Raw genomic sequence first — 17,049 nt, forward strand, 5'->3', positions numbered from 1 at the left:
CCTAGTCCGGCAATTCCTTCCGCACTATGGCCTAAATTAGAATGCTTCCTTTGGCACTCTCTCCTGAACTGGCCGAAGTCCACCCCTATTGCAGTAATTCAAAAAGAACTAGGTCTGCTGTCACTCTCGGCAACGATACACCATTTCAGCATGCAGCTGTATAGGAAGATCCTAATGCCAGACAGCCCTCCAGTCTATAGATTGCCGACAAAATCGCTAAAAATCGTACGTTAAACATCGGGGTGAAAAAGAAAAAATCCTTACTTGACTTGATAGCATGTACAGAGGAAATCTTGATCTCTAATCCACTGAGAGTAAAGCAGAAAATGGAAGATTTTGATTGGACAATTACCCAAGAACAAACAGCAACCAGTAAGTCTTTGTCTCACCTCCCATCGATGGCGCGTAAGCGTATAGACCTGTTGGAGTACATCATAAAATTTCCTGACAAAACGTTAAGAGGAACCTTTAAGAGAGCACAGCTTAATCTTCTCCCGACACGTGAAATCTTGGAGAGAAGATCTCAGTCCAACTCAAATGAATGAAGACACTGCGCAGAGAACCACCAACTTGAATCCATCAGACATTTGATGCTGTTCTGCCCAGCAACCATAGAAGCAAGGACAGCTTACCTCTGTCCTTTGATGAAAAACCAAATAGCGAATGAACGAGCAAGATTTGTTGAACAATAATTTTCATCCTTGAAAAAGCCGAAATGCGGCTAAACACAAGTAAAAAAATAAAAAAAAAAAAAAAATAAAATACTGCCTCTTTTTACCATTACCACCAAACTCATAATGAGGTCTTTTCTTTTAGAATAATGACTTTCCATGAATATATAAAAGTAACATTGCTCACGCATGTAGTGTGGGGGCCTGTGGATTTGCCAAAAAGGACACACGTGAAATAAAGCATGATTTGGACCTTACTATAGAAACACATTCATCTGTGTTTCATTTTTCTTTAACCTTTTATCGACATTGTTCTCAAATACCCTTAATGTTGTCTGACAGGTCACTACCTTCCTCACGATCACATCTCCTCCTTTTGATCACAGTCGCATCATTGCTCTGTAATGGTTCAGTTATGTTTCTGTCACTAGTCGATGAGATGTGAGCATCAACGCTCGTCTGATAAGCACCTCTCTGCTCATAAAATGCCTTTCCAGCAGTAACACTAGTCTGGCATTTTAGGGAATAGACTGCATGCTAGCCTAACCACGGATTAAGTTGGATTATTGTCCAGAAATTGTTTGCAGTGAGGAGCTGTGTTTTCTAAAATGTCCAACATCATTTCATTGCATTGACCTTGTTTGTTTCTGGATAAAGTACAGTGCTGTTGCTATTCAGAAAAGTAATGCACTTCTCAAAAACCTTTTTGGATTTATTGAAACAATCTGCAGAAAAGCAAAATGAGTGCAATTCAAAAGTGTATGATACTTTCTTATTATGGTATATGGTTTGAGCAATGCAACACAATATGAACGCATCTGTTGTGTAGTGAGTGAAGTGCTGCAGAAATAAGGTAAACGTTACTTTTGACATCATACATATGAGCAGTACTGATTTCTCCCTACAGCACTGTTTGAACAGCATTGTGGGTGAAACTAGCACATGACCGCCGGTATTCCCCCACTGTAATCTCAGCCTTGTGTGCGGTAACTTTGCAAACCCATTTGGAGTGGGAGCTGTAGTAACGCTCAAATCGCACTGAACCCATGGAATTCTGAATTTAGTGACAGCTGTGTAGGGCAGGTGTGGGGCCAGGACATTTCAGAGAGGGTCTTTGCCTCTTGGGCCCCGCTTCAGTGCCAAGGTGTTACCCCATGGCTCCCATTTAGCTGATTACAATATATTTAACTGACCAAGTTGATCAACCAGCAACTGGCATGCCCCTGAATGTTCAAGTGTTTCCAGGGTGAACTGGCACTTGGCGAATTCGTTCCCACCAGCAGCAGAGGGCCTGTGGCTGTGGTGCATGTTAGGGAGAAAGTCTAGTTGCCACACCTTAGCTGCACCACCGAAATCAATTTATCTCCAAATACGAAAAAATATAAATTTCCTTAATCCATGTTGTGGTTTTCAAGTGATACGTATTGCTTGATTATGCCCATAGATTGTTTACACGTGTTTCGGCCTCTCCAGGGCCTTTTTCAAAAAAGAGAATTTGGGCAAGTTTGTTCATATCCATATTCTTGTAAAAGATATACACACACGTCAGTCTAGGATATTACATAAATAAGAATAAATAATAATGAATAATACAATTTCTAATCGATTGTACAGAGTGGAGAGGAAAAAAAATAAGGTTAACAGGCACCATTAATTATTGGATCATATATCACACACATGACAATACAGAAGACAAAATAGGACAAGACAAATGAAGACATAAAAAGAAAACAAATAAATATATATGTACATATATATATACATATTATTTTGCATCCAAATTAAATCACAATTCCTTATGTTGATTTATATTTCACATTGTTTAGATCTATTCTACTAAAATGAGAGTCTGACATCTTACTCTCATCTGATACTTTGTGCCCCATATTTTAGCCCTTATAGGTTAGGAATGAACCTTGTTCCGTGTAGGTGACCCCTCAGCACACTGCAAATGGTACAAGTTAAATTATAGTATGCACTTTTTCTTTTTCATTTTAAGATTGATGTAAAAAAAGGAGCCTGCTTACCATTTTGAATTTAAGTCGGTCACGGGATAATCCCAGTAAAGGTAAACATATGGGTTCTTACATCTAAAATGCATTTCCCTCAAAGTATTCATGTCCAATTTACTATGTATAGCGTACATATCAAAATATTTATGAGTGAGCTTGTTAGCAGGGATGAACCGCTTGGTCGAGCATGTCCGTACAGATCGAATTTCTGTTACAGAGATGCGGCATTAGTCCTGTAATTGCTCAAATGGTGCATAACGTATAATCCATTATCAGTCTGTCTCACGCGTGTCCGTGCAGATGTTGACTCTGTTACGGAGACGCAGAGACAAAGCCCTTAGCATATGCTACTAGCGCATGTTGAATAATACGGGTTGCGAACAAAAATATACGTCACTCAGCCCCTTCTTACCTGTCTCGTGTACGGGCAAGTTTCCTACGCGTCGGCCTGCTACTGCTGAAGGCGCTGGCTGACGAGCTCCTCAATGTATAGTTGTTGCCTGGCTACAAACGTAGTCCCTCTTTAGTGTCTATCTTGTATTTACTTGGTCGCCATGTTAGAAGGGGTAAATATGGTAAATATACCATATAGTAAACAACTTCAACGCCCCCGAACGGCTGAATAATATAGTTTCTGTACAGTCAGTTGTTCACAACTACGGCTACTCAAATAAAGTATGCTAATATTCCTGTGGACCCACGAAATTCACAGTCGGTCGGGTTCCACAATTTCTTTAGTTCACTTTATCACCATTAATTAGATTTGAAAATAAGCACTCTGAGCTCCTCCTGATAGGAGAAATTCAATATTGATGTATAATCCTCTAATCGTAAGCATTTCTCATTTTTCTGATTATTGTATAGTGACAATATTTTATATTTGCGTACCACCAGTATGTAGGCTCGCGATGTGGAGTCACTTTAGCTATGATATCTCAAACATGAAGGCAATAGTCCCCTCTTCCCATTTTTTCACCCATAGTGAGAAAAATATATATATATGAGAAGGGTAAAAGTCGGAAATAAACAGTGGATGGGAAATAGGACAGATAAAGAGGATAACTGTAAATCACATTACCAGTTAATGTATTGTGATCCTGTAGTGTATCTGGATGGTCCCACTTGTTGGTTTTACCTATACATTCACACTTAATACATACACATAAGGATAGTATACATACTGTATTACAAAGAAAGAATTATTTTTTGATAGTGACGTCAGTTAACTAATATCAAGTACATAGACCACACATTAATAGATTGTTGGGTACTAGTCCTAATATATCAGCATCTTTTATATTCCACTTATATATCACAAAAAATGTATCATCTCATTATCTTGATTCAGACCAAAATCAATTGATCTTAATTTACATATAATTCTTGCTTCCATTAGGTTTCCTCCTCTTCTGCCTAGTTTGACTTTTTGTAGACCAATGAACTTTAAGTTCTTTTTATCATCCATCTGATGTTTAAGTTGCCAGTGCTGAGCCAGAGGCAGAGTTGGGTCCTGGCTGCCTACTGTTGCGAAATGTTCACGGATGCAGATTCTCACTTCTCTTATTGTGCTTCCAATATATATGTGTTTGCATACACATATGATAGCATAGACTATATATTTGTAAAGACAATTTATGTTTTATTTGATCTCCATGCGAGTTCCCCTTTCATCCATGAAACTCTTCATTGGTTCGTGGGCATAGAGACACATAGTACATGTCCCACATTTTCGAAAACCCTTTGCCTTCATTCCTAGCCAAGTACTATTACATCCTAGCCAGTCTACTTCAGTCTCCTGAAGCTGAAAACTAACAATTCCTTACTGTGCTCAACGAAGTTGCAGCTATTATACAGACTGAAACAATGTACATAATTACACATATTCTGTTTCCAAGGCATCACACAAAATACCACTGGCTAACCCTTATACAAAGACATCCACCCCCTCTACATTTTCTAACACCATTGGACACGTGAATGGTTTCTTTGTAATCAGTCATGACATCCTAAACATAATCACCTTATTATCTAACAACAATTCATCAGTTATCTTGGCCCATTCATCAGATAAACTTTAACGCAGTATGTGATGTGCAAGGCTTTTCATAAACACTGCAAACAAGTGGAGGGAGAAAAACAAACATCATTTCTATGAACCAGCAGTAAAATTCTTATCACACCAGATGCGCTGGCGTCTCATATTATTTATTCCTACATTCGTTCACGTTACATTATTGGCAACTACCATCACAAATCATACAGCCTTCAGCACACATTGTGTTTATCTCCCTGTGAGCCTATAAAACATTTGCCAAACTTTGCCCCCAAGGACCCCTCACATGTGTTTTATTAACTAACCTCCAATTCAACCCACCATGTAACCAGACTTCTCTGTTCGAACAACAACCCTACATGCTCTCAGGAAGATTGCCACTTGTATCTATAAACCCAATCTGGCCATAAAACCCAACCAAATGGACTTTCATTCCGTTCTCGCCTTTAGCCCTTTGTGATGATATCATCAGCCACCCAAATGTGATTTACTTCCTACCCCTTTGCATGACCTTAGTCATCCAACTCACCAAGCCAGACAAAAAACATTCCTGCAAACCAAACTCTGCAGCACACGCATACCCCAACTAAGTAAAAACCATACTCTGCAATGTCTCCATCCACCCACAATGAACCCCATGTTTCCCAATGTCCTAAAAGGTGCCCGCAATTTAAACCATTGTCATATTCCCACATGTACACTGTTCAATATTGCCACATCACCTCACACTGATTTCCCCTCAGTGAGCTTCATTCTCTTGTATGTGCAAAGCTCCCCTCCAAAGTCTTGGGAGGCTAGCTCAGGGGCAACATGCTCGCTTTGGAAGCAAGACGACTCGGAGTAACACTAATTCAATCCACGGTTAAAAGTGACTTGCCACTGCTGAAAAGTGACTTTGCACTGCCAACACAAACCATGATTCATGGAACTGTGCAGAGTCATTTTTGCAGTACAAAATGACTTTGCACTGATTTGGCGCTGTAAAAGAACAATTTGCCCAGCAGACAGAGGCTATAGTGAGCCCTTCGCTCTCGCTCACTGTCAGACTATTAATGCATGCAAAGGCACTGTCAGCAGAAGTTTCCAGAGAGATACATGCCATGGTTCCTGTTCTATACCTTCCCAGAGAGATAAAACACGTTTCAAAAAGGTCCAGCTGTGCACATATCACAGAAACATTGTTTCTAGACGTTCTTCTGCGTCCTCAGCATCTGACACCTCCAGCAGATTAAGGATTGCAATGTTTATTTTAGTGGGGTATGTGTTTAATTCCTGTTTACCTTTAATAGGGGTCCATTATGAGTTGGACAGTATGCAGGAATGGAATTACCTCCACTTTTACCACACAGCTGAATTAGGGGAACCTAGAACTGGGAAATGGGTGCTGATCTGCCAGCAGAATTACCGCCGGCATATGGTGGAATTAGCTCCGTCACTAACGCTGCTGCTGGAATTACCATCAAGATACCAAATGGTATTTCTTCCATATTACATGTAGAAATACCGCTGAATACCACTGGAAATGGGAGGTAAATCCACCAAAATCACAGTGTAGTAATAGGGGGAGGTAAATGCATACAGGGGATGAAAATCAAGTCACAGGTGCACACAATCCACTCAGAAAGGGTACATTAGGCCCACACAGACTACTCAAACAGACTTTCCAACCCAATGCTGCCACTAGCAGTTGCAAACTGGGATATGCAGCACCACCTGCTCTATAGAGGGGCAGAGGCAGGAACAACACCAAAGAGCACTTGGAGCAGAGAAAAGGAGGTGAGCGCCCGTTCCCCAGGTGGCAGGCCCTCATGCTGGGTATTAACTGATGTGCAGCTTATAATCCTGTACCGGCTGATCAGGGAGACCATTGCAGAGTTATTATCCCTGATCCATAATGACATCCATAGCAAGATGAACATCAGAACTGCCTTACCCCTGCTGCTGAAGATTGTGTTGATGTTTCATTTCCTAGCAAATGACAGATACCAGCACATTGTGGGCTTGCTGCATGGCAAGCCTCAGTCCACATTTTCAGTTTGTCCTTGGGCAGGTGCTGGAAGCACTCCTTCGCCATGCACCCCAGCACAACTCACTGCACATCACCCTGGCACAGATAAATGCCCCTAAGGCATGTATTTACACTGCAGCCCACCTGCCCGACCTAATTACTACTCTAGACTGCACCCATATAGCGCTGGTTGCCCCCTAGACAGCAGAAGAGGAATACCACAATAGGAAGCAGTATCAGTCTATGTATGCACAGCTGACCTGTGGTGCTGACCTCACGATCAAACACTGCTGCACCTGCTTTCCTGGTTCCTCCCACAATGCAGTATTCCTGCAGAACAGCAGACTGCCTGCAAACATGGAAATCCATAGAGGCCAACGGACATGGATACTTCGTACGTTTAAGGGCCATCACACATAATAATCTTGCAAAACAAGTGAAATGATAAGTAACCAATGCATGCCCTTTCAAGGCACTTAACATGCAGGACCTGCCCTTTTACTCCACACATGTGATCCACCAACCCACAATGCCAGAAACACATATTGCTCGTACAGGTAAAATATCCACATTCATGGGACTACAGGAACCACAGTGCATAGGGAGCACATACCTACACAGCCAATAGCACAATGAACACTGATAATCCAACACTAGCAGACAGTAATGGCATGCAAGCTACAAACCATGCATGTGAATTAATTACAGCAGGAACACAGAGACCTGAAACCTGCACAGCAACAAGCAAACACCCTCAGGGCACAGGAATGACAGTACTGCACAGGGCCAGCGCGGACAACATGGATATCACAAATCCTAGCAGAGGCCATGTGTGTAACAACTGGTGGGTGTGACCTGTGTGCACTGGGTTTCTCAAAGTGAAAATGCATATGTACCACCATATGATATAAAACTTACTTTAATTACTGGAAAAGAAAGGTGTGTTGCACAAAAATGCGCCATAACTTCGTCAAGAGAGTGTCCTTCAAAATGCCGTTAAAGATGCCATAATCCTCAATACACTGTGAGGTACACCTGTGACCTTTGCCCTTGCCGGTGACTCTGGATACCCCCAGCTCCCATGGCTGATGACACGTGTGTGCAATCCATGTATGCCGCAAGAGGTGGCCTGCAATGAGGCACATGTCAGGACTAGTGTCTTCGTCAAGCGGACCTTTGACCTACTGAGGGGACGTTTCCGGTGTCCCCACCAGACCAGAGGGGCCCTGATGTACAGGCCAGAAAGAGGTGTGCACATCGTTGTTGCCTGTGCCATTCTGCACAACATTTCCTCAGGCAACATGTCCCCCTGGCCCCTGATGACGACATGCCTCCCACATGGGACACCGATTCAATGTCTGCAGGTAAAGTACTGCCACGCAGTGAGCATGAATAAAGGAAAGACGGCTATCTTGTGCAGCAAGAACTAATAAAAAGAACCCATTTTCTAGACATCGTTTTTGTTCACCTGCTGCACACTTTTGCTCATTGCCACATATTCAATATTTAATGTTCACAGAAAATCATTTTCCTTGCATTTCTTCAAGTGTTTATTGACTACTGTGCCAAACACCCATTCACAGCCATCTCCTTCCATCCCAACACTCATTCCTACCCACCTCCCTTGTACCCGGTGAAATACTGTCAAGAATAATCAAGGTAATTTGCGTGGCCTCTTGCACTTGCCAGGCTGGTCCAGCTGTGGACAGGCCACATTTTGCATTGAGCAGTGCATTGGGATCCTAGCAAATGACCCTTCCATGGGGATGACTGAGGTGGATGGGTCAAACTCCTGAGCCCATATGTTCTGGAGGGTCAGGGATATGCTGGCATGCATTTATTCAGCAAATGCTGAGATGCCCTCTGTGAGCTACCTCACCCTCTGGCTCATAATAGTAAGGGCAGCAGTTGCTACAGACGATTGCCAATGCTCCCAGTCTAAGGACCTTGCAGTTCTTCGTGATGAGCCCTACACTAAGTAATGGATGGCCTTCAGATGCTGCACCTGTGTCTCCACAATGTTCTCAATATGGATTTGTCACTCCACTATTGCATCCAGCCACCTCCAGATTGCATCAATGGAATGCTGAGGCATCAAGTATGGGCTATGAAGAGGACTGGGGGCTTCAGTGTCACTCCCTGTATCCAGGTCAGGCTGCAGATGCGCTTGGTTGTCTGCCTCAGGTGACGAGAGGGCATCATGGGGCAGATGGGTTGGGGTGGGTATTGAGCCATGTGGCTGTGCAGTGGTGGTTGCAGCCGCTGATAGTTCTGAACCTGCATATGCATGTGGTGTGCTGCTATGACGTGCTCTACCAGCAGTGACATGTGCAATGCTGATGGATGGACCGCTTGGCACACTTGTGGGGTCTATGGCAGTGTCTCCACTTGACACAGCTGCTATGGTGCTGCGGGGCCCTGGCCCTGGTGTGCCGCACCTGCTCTTCTGCCTGTTTTTCTCTTGGCTGAGCAGTGCAGGGCTGGATGTTGATGTGGTTGCACTGGTGGACATGGATGCTTCCCATGGTTGCATGGGCTTACATGCACATTTCACCTATAGTGCATGTGTATGTGCACAGTTTCCCACCTTCCCGTGTCATGCATGTAGTAGCAGTGCCTTTGTACACATTTCCATGTGGTTGCCCATTTGCCTGTCCATTGGGCCCATCTATGCTGGGGTACACATGCATGGGATTAGCATTTGCCCAGTGCATTCTCATGGGAGAGTGAACATTCATACTCACCAGCATAACCTTGGCTGCTGGCTCTGACTTCTGCAGTCCCAACACCCTGAATCCCTTCCATATTGCTGGATGCTGCTGGCTTTCTTCTGACATGGGCTCTAATGTGCCGCCTCCTGTGGTAGATGTCTCACTCCAGTGTTTTGCCAGAAGCTGCAGATCCTGGCCTTCAGGTTGTTCCAGCGATTGCACTAGTCCTCACTGTTCTGTGGGACCTTGCCAACTGGAACAACTTGGTCCCTTTTGCGGGCCCAGATGGCAGCCTTCCTATGCCCAGATGCCCTCCTCTGCCTTGACCCATGTAGCTCATCGGCATGAGCCATGACTTTTTTTGGGAGGAGTTGCAGCTCAGCCTCACTGAACATCTGCTTTTGCAGCCTCATGTCCGGCACCTTGGCTTTGCCTTTCACCTATGACATCTTCTCAGGTATTCCTGTGTTCAGATGGTAACAGGAAGTGGGAGATTTAGGGCGGTTTGGATTTTTAAAGATTGCCACCACCTGATTTCTCATTTAGTCATGATGCTATTTCCGCCTGGCGCAAATTCTGCCGCCGGAATTAGCATTGAGCTAAACAGTGGCAAGGGTAATTCTGTCGATCCCGTGCAGAATTACAGCCCGGAGTTGAATTTCTGCTGTAATTCTGCCAGATGGAATTACTGTTACAGCCGATGGTCTGTGCATGCTCCCAAAACCAGCAGAATTACCACCAGACTCAACACTAAACTTGTAATGAGGGCCCATATTTCCTTGCAATACAGACATATATTACACATAAAGTGATCAGAAGGTTATCATTCCACAAAACTGCAGCAAACAGCCCTCAATCAATCCTGGTGAGCTCTTCCCAGGTCTTTACCTTTTTAAGTGCCATTTTGGTGGAATAAACTAGCACTGGCATTCAAGTTGAAGGTGGTCATTTTATTTATGGCGTCTGCTATGTGCTATATAAATGTTTTTATCACAGTTGTATATAGTGCCTCTTGCCAGATTCCTCACACTTCTCAGCACTGTAATGGTATATAGACCTCAGAACAATCAAGGATTGAGTAATTGCTGATGGGATTCCTACCTGTCCGTTTAACTTTCTATACAGTTCTTTTTTTTGCTTCTTTCCGGAGTGCAGTTGTTGGGCAAATGGGTGTAGGCAGAGTTTATTTTTTGACAGAGGTTCTGAGAAGAAAATAATGAGTCATACATTAAGTTAAGTAATATATAATGAAACATACATTGGTGATTATAATGGCCCATGAATTCTAATATCACTAATGAAATGGCAACTTTTACAAAATACAATTGTTTTCACATTCTGTTCTTACTAGATGTTTAGAGAAGGCCACGAGGGATGTTCGCTGCCAAATTTGGCCTAGGAGGGTACCAACCTCTGTAGCGTCGGATCACTTGGCCAAGCCCCATCGCCATATCTTCTGCTCCAGTCCCTGTTAGGGAGAATTCTCCAGAATGGCTAATTTCCCTTACCTGTTGAGTCCCTCAGCAGCTTTGTTGGATTTCTAGGATTTTATTTTTCACCTGGTAAGAGTGTGAGCCTTTTTTCCCACTCTTACATGTGTTTTTGCTTTGTGTTGTACATTTTGTGCTCATGGACTATGGAATCTCACCTACTCCATAGGCATCATATTTTTTACTGTGTGTCACACAGCACCTTTAGTGCAGTGACACAGGGTTGTCTTTTTAGACTTCCCACTCTAAACTCCATATTCTGGGACTGACTACTGTCTCCCAGAACATGTAAAGTTGCCTTTGACTTTACTAGTCTTTTTAAATTTACAGACCCAGTACAAACTATCTTCCATAGAGTACTGGAAGGTTTAATAGTTATTACGGTTTCTCATGGAACATTATTTTGTTTCCCCTTTCTCTAAGATTTGGCTGGTGGCAGTGGTATCTACCATTTTTATTCTATCGCGAGCTATGAAAATAGCATCGGTACTGTTAGAGGCTATGTTGGTAGCTTCAAACTCTAACCCGCTGGACCCCATTGAATTTTATTTGATTCGGTCGGGTTTATTCACCATTTCTTTTTGTAAAGGTCTTTCTCGTGTTTTACTCTGCGTGCCAAACCAGGTTTGGTTCCTTTGTTCGCCTTCCTTTGGCGGGCTTCTGCACAGAAGCCCCCTTTAGGCGCCTGAGTGTCTGGGTGGACAGGATGTGAGGGAGGGGATTAGGCCCCCTGCACAGGGTCTCCTTGGAGACCCAAGTTGCACTCTAGCTTGATTGGCTAGGTGACCTTACTGCCAGGACAGCCACCCTGCTGTGTGATTGACAGCCAGGCTGTGTGGAAGGGGTGAAAACTGCTTAAAAACAGGTCTCTGGGACTTGGAAGGCAGTGTCACCACTCGAACGAGAGAACCAATGATGAGCTGAAGGAATACAACTGCTGTTCTTACTGGATATCCTGATGAAGCCCTGCTGCAGGTCCGAATCACCCAAAACTCCGACAACAACGAAGGTCTGCAAGGAATCTTCTTTGCTTGACCTTGGTGGGACCATCCAGCTTGCCAAACACCAAATGCCGACCTTCCTCTCCTGGTCGAATTTGCTGTGCATTGAACCGGATAGCCAGGAGGAACGGAACCTGTTTGGGTTTCAAGGAACGCACCTTTTATTTGAAGCTTTGCTCTGCTGCTGGCTTCTTCATTGGGCAGTGCAGGACCCTCCAGTCTTCCTCCTTCTTGTCACCACGACAGTTGCTTCAGGAACCGTGAGCCTGCAGGAACTGCCAGGAACAACCGCCTCAGCTACAGCATTCTTCTTCATTTAAGGTACTGTTCCAATCCGGTCGCTCATTCCGTCTGACCGCGGTGAAAGTGTTTGACATCTTTCACCTCTCTGAAGGTTTGTCCTTCTCTTCTCTTTTGAATAACTGTTCCTCCGACCAACTTCATTTTGAACTTTTGGCAAAGACTTAACCGCGACCTACTCTGAACTGTGTGATCCTCTGCAAAGATTCTGAACTATTAACATTGGCCCAGGCCTTTTGATTTGAATCCTAGTTGTAGTAAGCATTTTCTAGATTGCCCTGCGTATCACTTGTTGGTGTTGTTGATTTTTGATAACCTTTCCTTTCCCTCCCTTTTAAATTGCGGGAGTGCAATTTTGCTCACACTTCATTTTTAGCTAAACTTGTCCAGAAGTGATTGGGTGTTGTGTAGTGTATTAAGATTGTGATTTTCTGTTGCTTTACATTAGTGAACTGTTTTATAACTGATGGTGTAAATAAATGTATATTCTTTTACTCAGAAACCTTGAATCAGTGTTTTTTGAACCATAGTAATTACTGTCCTTTGTGTTACTTCTGATACTGCTCACTTTACTCTTGAGATAAGTCTGACTGCTCAGCCATCGCTACCACTTTACTGTGTAGTACAGGCTTGTACCAAAGGTGAATTTGTACTTGCACTTGTCTTAATTGTGTGTGGTGTTCCCAAAGGGTACTGCACATGATTCTGCCTAACAGCCCCCGCCAAGGCCAAAGCCTACGATAGGACAAGTCCCACGGGGTGTTTAGCTCCCGCATTTGGCTCAGGAGGGCTACCATGCTCTGTAGCGCCAGAGTACTTGGCCACGCCCCATCACCATATCTTCTGCTCCAGGACCCATCAGGGCCGAAGCCCATGAGGGAACAAGGGTGTGGGGTGTTTCACGCCTGCATTTGGCCCAAGTCTCTGCCAGGGCCAAAGCCCACAAGGGAACAGGGGCATGGGATGTTTCCCTCTCGCAATTGACCCAGGAGGGCCACCATCCTCTGTAGCGCCGGAGTGCTTGGCCACACCCCTTCACCATATCTTCTGCTCCAATCTCTGCCAGGGTCAAAGCCCAGAAGGGAACATGAGCACGGGGTGTTTTGCTCCTGCAGGGGTATTCCATGACAGAGGGGTGCACAGTGAAGAGACTTCTATGAGCCCAAGTACTAGATTGCTTCTGAGGACTGCCGCAAGTAGTGCAAAATGAGGTGAGAGTGGAATGGATTGGGCTGTAGCCTGTAGTGGGTGAGTGTTTACTCCCCAATTCCTGTGTGTGGACAATACCCAAAATCTATTATGGTGATGCTGCAGTTTCCCCCACCCACATCTTCCGTATTCTCACTGTGCACAGCTGGCTGCTGAGCCAATCATGGAAAATAGTGCCGAGCCCATGTCCATGAGCAAGGTATTAGCCGTAAAATGAAGCTGGGAAAACTGTGAATTCACCCACCCCAACATGGAGGGGAGTCTGATATTTACAACAACTCTGACACCAACACTGATCCTGCCAAAAAAGGATGCAACCCTATGCAGAGGCCTACTTCCTGATAAGAGAAATTAAACCGTTTCTGGTTTCTAATCAGGGTGCATTGATGGGGGTGGGACTTAAAATCTAGGAGCTCATTTTCTAGGTGAGATAAAGGGCAGCCTGGGGGCTCCGACTGGTGAACTTCCTGAAGAAAACCCTATTCCCAATAATCAAGTTGAACTGGTCATAAAGGAGGGTCTGTTTATTTCCCTAGGATACACTGCTTGTTTTCTTAGCAATACGGACAAAGCTAAAGTTACTGGCAGCAGCCTGGCTAGTTATGGGATGGTGCTACAGTCAGGACCAGTGGTGGAAGATGTCAGATCTATCCCTGGCTTGACAACTGAACTTTTGCCCACATCCGTGTTTGGTCCAACGCAGGTGGTTCACTCTCAGCCATAGTTACAGAATTATCTGTCCCTGGGTTCTGCTGGCCAGAACGAAATTGGAGACTGATATTGCACCCAAAGAAAAGCTCTCCTTAACCTCTCCAACGAGTAGTGCCTCAAGAGTGAATACGTGCTCAGGGAATAGCTCCTTCCTCTGTCTAACTCCACTCAGAGGGCCTCATTACACGGTAGGCGGTGAACCATCGCGCCATTAGCGCCATGGTTCATGCCGGTAAAATACTGGCACCGCCTTGGTGGAAAGGGGAATTACCACCCCATTCCAAGGTTGACAGGGCGGTAATTCCCCCTTCCACCATTGCCCTTCCCCATTCCCATTTTTGCCCCATAGGGCTCTATGGGAATGGGCAAGGCGCTAATTACGGTACCGCAAATTGCGGTACCGTAATTAGCTCCACTGGTCCCTTTGCGGGTTGGTTTTTAACGCCTGTAAAAAGCAGGCGTTAAATTCCCCAACCCGCAAAGGGACCTCGTAGTAAGGCGGTAAGGATTTACCGGTACTGGTAAAATACCGGTACCGGTAAACCCTTACCGCCTACCATGTAATGAGGCCCAGAGTCTCCAAGAAAACAGGCGAATCTACTTGACTCAATTGCCCAGGGATGTAGCTGCAAATTAGTTCTTTCAGAACTTGTGGACTGCAAAAACTGCTATTTGCTTTGCTAGAAGCATATGGGAGGGGATGATGGGAGCCCCACACTGACTAACTGGACGCTAAGGGGTTTTATAATTCTTACACGAAATGCCTTAAAAAGCTAGTCAAACCGGGTGCATTTTCCACTGAAGAGATGCCCATTTCCCACAAAGCTGACACCATGAGCCAATCCCTGGTCACCACCCTTTGTGAGCCCAGAGTGTGTATCCAAATGCTGAATCCCCATGCTGAGCAAACCATCCAGCAATCCACTCAGCAGAACACATCCGTGGAAGCCATTCAGTCTCCTGCTGCACGGGAGGACAGGGATCCAAGCATGGTGGGAAATCAAGGCTGCACCACGGCGGAAAATAGAATATGTAGACCCTGCTCTAGAGCAGGCACAACCAATTGCCCAGTTAATGGTGGGTCACAAAGGGGCATAGCATTTCTTCGTGGGGTCCCCAAACTCTCTAACAACCAGCAAGAACCAAGGGATGCACTTACTAATAAGTACCTGCACTGGCTCCCCACTGTAAGGGGCTGCGTGTTCATGACCAGGGAAGTCATAGAAAGCTGCCACAGAGTGATCAACGAGGGAGACAACCCCAATGATTCTGTAAAGATGGCATTTTGGGACCACAGTGTGGCCAGAGGTATTTTGGACAGAGTCAGGAGTCCTAGCCAATCCCTAAATAGCCGGATCACAATCAGCCCCTATCCTTGCCCCGTAACTATTGACTCACCTGGAAATATTCCACTAAACTCATTTCTATCTGGGACAAATCTTACGCCATTAGGGAAAAGGGTAACCGGTAATCATGATGATTGCGGAACCATTTGTTTCGTTTTAATGAAAAAGGGGAATCTTTCAACTTTCTAACCACTGTGCCCCAGTGGCCTAGCAAGTCCTGTGGGCCATAATTTAATGTCACATTGATTCACTTTTTTCTTCACCTTTATTGTTCTTTTCTGGACAATATATTGCCAAATGTGAGTAATTGCTTTCTGTGGCAGGATGCACTTTGATGGCCTGAAGGCCGAATAAAGTTATTTGATGATGATGTTGATGATGATGAAGGTTTGTAATTGGAAATGTTAGATATCAGGATTTACCCGGAACTCTATGTTCTTCTGTTACTAGGCAAAAACAGGGCTTTAAATACACCTATTTGTAAAGAAAGAAGAACATCTTTGGATTCGCTATGGACAATCTGGCAGCATACATTGGCTTTGTGTTCCTAAGCTAGTTTAATTAACATTGGCGTACATGTCAACACGCCCCACACAATAGTCCAGTCATTTTGCCAACGCATTGTGGAATTTATAAGGGGAAATACATGATTATAAGACGCAGAAAGTAAAATAAAAATAGGACTGGATTAACATCTCCCTGATGGAATGGGCCTCATTACAAGTTTGGTGGTAGACTTGCAGGACAAAGGCCCTCATTACATCATTACAACTCAGGCGTTAAGGGTTTAACGGCGCCGTCGGCGCCGTTAACCCTTAACGCCTGATTACAAGTGTCCCTTTGCGGGTTGGTGTTTAACGCCTACTTTTAGCAGGCGTTAAAAATCCAACCAGCAAAGGGACTTTGGAGCTAATTACGGCACCGTGATTTACGGTGCCGTAATTAGCGCCTTCCCCATTCCCATTATGCCCTATGGGGGCAAAAATGGGAATGGGGAAGGGCAAATGGTGAATGGGGAATTACCGCCCCACTCACCTTGGAATGGGGCGGTAATTCCGCCATCCACCATGGCGGAATCGTAACCTTAGTGGCATGAACCATGGTGCTAATAGCACCATGGCCCTCCGCCAAGGTTGTAATGAGGGCCAAAGACTTTTAAAAATATTTTCTGGCGCCCGCGAATGGGCAATTACCGGGGCATTCCGGCTCCTCCCGACTCGATAATTGCCCATTCGCGGGTGCCGGAAAAAAGATGCTCCCCATTCCCATTCGGGCCCGTAGGGCTGAATGAGAATGGGTAGGTTGGATGCACAGGCACCGTTTATAATGGTGCCTGTGCATCAGACATGCTGTGCTCGCGGACCTGGCGGGCAGAAAGGCACCCGTGAGCACAACACGTAGTTTGCCGGTCCGGGAACTACGGTACCGGCAAGCTTACCGGTACCTTAGTTCACTGACCGGCAAACTCATAATGAGGCCCATTGTGTTACATGTTCATTGAGCAGTTGCATTTTCAGACACCTAAAACTTTCTTTCC

The sequence above is a fragment of the Ambystoma mexicanum genome, chromosome 4q (genome assembly GCF_040938575.1).
Source record: "Ambystoma mexicanum isolate Mex_15411 chromosome 4q, UKY_AmexF1_1, whole genome shotgun sequence".
In the NCBI taxonomy this organism is placed as follows: domain Eukaryota; kingdom Metazoa; phylum Chordata; class Amphibia; order Caudata; family Ambystomatidae; genus Ambystoma; species Ambystoma mexicanum.